The sequence below is a fragment of the Anas acuta genome, chromosome 5 (genome assembly GCF_963932015.1).
Source record: "Anas acuta chromosome 5, bAnaAcu1.1, whole genome shotgun sequence".
NCBI lineage: Eukaryota > Metazoa > Chordata > Aves > Anseriformes > Anatidae > Anas > Anas acuta.
The window spans coordinates 52,420,675-52,425,285 of NC_088983.1; the positions used below are offsets into that span (position 1 = coordinate 52,420,675).

At 43.4% G+C, this 4,611-nt stretch overlaps 1 long non-coding RNA gene across 1 annotated transcript; it reads right to left on the reverse strand.

Annotated features, from left to right (window-relative positions):
* Nucleotides 1-1,579: 1,579 nt before the first annotated feature.
* Nucleotides 1,580-4,287, reverse strand: LOC137857783 (uncharacterized). The gene is made up of 2 exons (XR_011097278.1): nt 3,283-4,287; nt 1,580-2,885 (listed from the first exon to the last, which is right to left on the reverse strand). It is a non-coding gene; the product is annotated as an uncharacterized lncRNA (long non-coding RNA).
* Between the last annotated feature and the right edge of the window lie 324 nt (nt 4,288-4,611).

Below are 4,611 nucleotides of genomic sequence, written 5' to 3' on the forward strand. Positions count from 1 at the left end.
TTGGTCTATAGCTGATTGAAAACCAGGAAATGAAACATTTTCTTTTCCTGTGAAGGACAAATCATTGGGTTTAATGGTATTGCTGACACAGTCTAGGTATTATTCTGCTTCTTTATTTGCTGCATTATTTGTGAAGAACATGAAAGCACTGTTCTGCTGAGTAGTATGCTCTTTCCTGCCCTTTAGTGCTTCTCGTGTATTGGGGGTGTTGGAGGGAAGAGGAGAAAAAAAGAAAGAAAAAAAAAAAACAACCCCAAACCCATTACATAGCAAGCTAATTTACTATAGCAGCAGATACAGAAAGAGAAAAGCAATGGAAAAAATACTTGAGTGATGATTAGGTCAGTACCCTGGGCTTTTAGCTGCCATTTAAATTTAAATATGCACTGCAACATGAGGTAAATAGGGCAAATGAGTCTACAGAGAGCCTTCATAATGTGCAGTCTGAGACACTCATAGCAACATACCTTACAAAAGATTATGGCATGGGTTGTTGTGGTCTGGTGCTGAGAGTGGTCTATATTGCACAATCCCACATAAAGCATTCTCTGGAACAAAATAAAACTGTAAAAGCTGATAAAACTGTAAACATTACCTTGAGGTGGGTTATTGGGGCAGCAGCAAGGGGGCTCATGCTTGGTGCATTAAGCTCTCAGTCCTCTCATTCACATCATGTTTGCATTTAGGTTTGACAATATCTTTTCTGGGTGTATATTATATTACAAAACTTGACAACTGCAGAATTCCTTGTCTGACAACCCTTGTAAGTTAATAATGGACTTTTTTTCTCAAAGTAACCAGGAGGGAGGCATAGACAATGACTTATCTACTTAATTGAAATCCGAGGAGTTCAGTTCTGTTTTCATTTCTGTCAGTGCAATTCCAGGGAAGTCAATCATATGGAACCAAGTGTGCAATTTAATCCTAAATTGTTTGTTATATTCAAGATGCCTGTTTCCACACAGGGTGGAATACTACCAATCCTGAAAAAATATATATTAATTTCTGTCTCAGACGTGCTTTCACTGATTTGTTTAAACTCTTTCTTGACAGCTGCTGCAAGAGGGAGAGGTGGCAATGGTGGGGTGGGGTATGCACCCTCTCCCCAGCCTACCATCCTGCAAAGTGGGAGAGAAGTTGGGAAAGCTTGGGATAAGGCATGGAACTCCTTTTGATTCCTCTCCTACCAACATAATAACGTGATTCTGTTAATTTAGATAAATCTAAGCGCCCGGTTCTCCTTTGTCTTACATCAACTGTTTATTATACTAATGCGTAATATAAATGTTGTCACTTCTGAGATAACAGCTCTGGTTCAGTGCCATTTTGTCTGCATTGCTGCCCTGAGAGACACGCTGTTTGCCCAGAAATGTTGGCGATAAAAACCCACAGGCCAAGAAAACGGCATTCTTTGAAATAGTTTCTCAGTTCTCCAAATAGGCCCGTGCTGACTGAGATCAAATAGATAAATTGGTGAGATCCTGGCTGCTGTTTCACATATTCAAGAGGCAAATTCATCAGTCATCTGATTGCAGGAATTAGCCCAGCTCCTTCACAGAAAACTTCACTCAGAAGGGACCTCAGGAGATCATCTAGCCCTGCCGCTCCCCCATTCCACGTGGGGCCAGCTTTGAGGAGGTTACTCAGGGCTTTGTGCCCACCCAAGTTGTGAATATCTCTGAGAATGGAAATTCCTCTGTCTTTTGGGGAAACAGTTTAAGTATTTAATTGCCCCATTATGATTTTTTTTCCCATAATATCTAGTTGGAATTTCTCTTCTTGCAATTTGTGTCCATTTCCCCTCAGACTGTCACTGTTTACCTCAGAGAAATTTGGCTCTGTTTCTTCTATGGATGCCCGATATATAATCAAAGACAACAATAATACATTTCTTTAACCTCCTTCTATCGTACTGAAGAAATTCAGCTCTCTCAACTTCTCCTTGCCCGTCAAGCACTCTGGCTCCTCTCTCAATTAACGTGGGCCTCCCTCTGTTGGACTTGCTGCAGAATGTCATTGTCACTCTTGTGCTGGGGTCACCGGACAGACACAGCACTCCAGGTACTCACAACCAATGCATGGGGTTCTGCTATGTCCTTTGCAGGACTTCAAACTTGTCTTTCTTGAAATCCCATCAGGTTTCCCTCAAACCATTTTCTGGCCTGTTGGTGTCTGTTTGCACAACAGCTCTATCTTCTTGCATACTGACTGCTTTTTCCAGGTCTGGCACTACCCACAAACTTGCTAAGGTGCACTCTGTCCCCAGATCCAGATCATGAGCATAGACAATACTTGACATTAAAAAGTATTATCCCCAGTATTGGACCTTAGGGACCACTAGTTATCAGGCATCAGCTGAAATATGTAGCAATGCTCACAACCCTTTGAGCCTGGAGGTGCATCCTGTTTTCTACATACTTCAGAGTCCACCTATTCAAATCAAAATCTTGCTAGTTTGACTACAAGGATATTATGGGAGGCTGTGTCAAAAACATTTCTGTACTCAAGGTAAACAATAGCTGCTACTCTCATCCACAAGGAGAGTTTACAATTTGCTGAAAAATGGTCACTTAAATTCCAGACAGCAGTCCTTAGGGAGAGGCAGTGCTGAGCATGTTCCCACTGTTCCCTGGCTTCTGCCTTTCTTCCCAGAGGTCTTCCATGTGTGAGATTGGTTCCAGCACATAACTGCATTCTTCCAGGCCCCAAAGCTGTGCGCTAGTTTCCCATGCAGAGCTCAGCTTCTACATGCATTCCTTCTCATGTCAATAAGGAAAGACGCCAAGTACTTGAGAAAGTGAGTCGCAAACCACAGTCGCACGTAGGAAGTCTCATTTTAGCATCTCTTGATAGTGTTTTGTCTCCATCCAGTCCCTGCACATGATCTGAGGATGACAATGTTCTTCAGTGGGGAAAGCATGAATGCTGTGTCAACCTGATGACCCCAGCTTATCCTGCACCCTCTACTAGAGCTGTTTGTCTCTATAATATCACCTAGCAGCCCTAAAAGTCTGCCTCTCCCACCTGACCCTAATATACTTGTCACTGTGATCTTTAGAAAACGCATTCAGTTATCTTAACTACCAAAGCATCTGGAGTCAATGATGAAGTTTGTGATGCTGCTATGGTAGGTGATATCCAAACATCATATACCCAGCCATTTTTTAGCTAACGAAGACAAAAGAAAAACAAGAGGAAAGCAGAGATGTGAACTGACTTGTACAATATTGTTCACATCAGAGGCAAACTCAGGATCCAGGGATTTAAAACATATTTGATCACCTGCTAGACTGGAGTTTCTGTAAATATGCTGTGGTTGTTTTCTGTGCGCTCCACACCACAGAATGCCTTCTGTATTCATTTAATCCTTTCTTCTTTTTTCGTGCCTCAAGGTTACCCAACTCTTCCTAATAGCTACCAAACCTAAGGTCACATAATTTACCTCATAGGAACACAGGAACTGTGTAAATAAGTCTTAATCCCTGCTCTTACTTGTCCTGTGCATACCAAACTTTATCTCTGAGTCCTTTTGTTTGCCTCCCTGGACTTCTAGGTTAGGGCTCCACACTGCGTGTCTCCACACTGTACAATACCAAAACTACCTCTTGGTCTCAGGAGATGCTGATTATAAAAACGTGTAGAGTCCCCAGCCTTTGGCAGGCCAAGTCTTCTTGCATTACCTGCAGAAGGCTGACTTCCCTTGCTGGTCCTGAGAATTTATTTTGCTTCCAAACCAAAATTCAAATTATTCTGCTAAACCTTTTCTCAGGAAAAGACAGGAATATTCCTGGCACACTGTGATTAATCCTAGGAGTTTTTGCTGAGGTGTCCTCTCTGATTACTTTCCTATTTCCCCTGCAATAACCAGCACAGATATTGCCATAAACTTAGTCTGCATTCAGCTGCTGAATTAGAGCCCATGAAAGCCTGGGTGAGGTGAGCAGGAGTGCTGGTGTTGTATGTGTGTTCTGGGTCCAGGCTTTGGTTGCTGCAGGATCTAGGGGCGGATCCTGGCTCCAGAAAACACAAGCCAAGAACATGCTTCTGCTGTTGCCACAGCCTTCAGAGGCAGGAGAACAAAAGCAAGCAGGAGCCCAGGCTGGCCTTAAAATGCTGAGTGGGGCTTTCGGAAGGAAAGGAGAGAATGAGGTGATTGGGTTGTTTAAACAGCTGCAGTGAATCAGCAGCTCCCTTCCCCTGCCCACCCCTCGCTGCACAGCAGCCCCCTCCATGCCAAATAAAACAAAACAATCCCAAAAAGTGCAGTCTACCACAGTGCAGCCGTTTCACGCTGCAAGACAGAACCAGCCCCTAAGCTAGAGAGAAAGGAAAGATGCAAAGCTTGTGGGATAGGGGGTTTCTTAAAAGGAACTGCAAAGAAGGCTTGTTCCAGCAGCAAAGGAGAAAAAATAGAGGGAAACACAGAAAAGGGAAAGGGCCAAACTTAGCTTTACTGTAAGCAGAGCCAGCTAAGCTAATCACAGTGAAAGTTCCTTTTAGTTAGAGAAGGATGAGACGTGCTACTGCTGCCATCTGTGACTTGTGGTCCCTGGTTTAGCTGGCTAGCCCAGCCTAAGCTAAGAAGCTGCTGTTAGCTTCTGTGGACAGCGA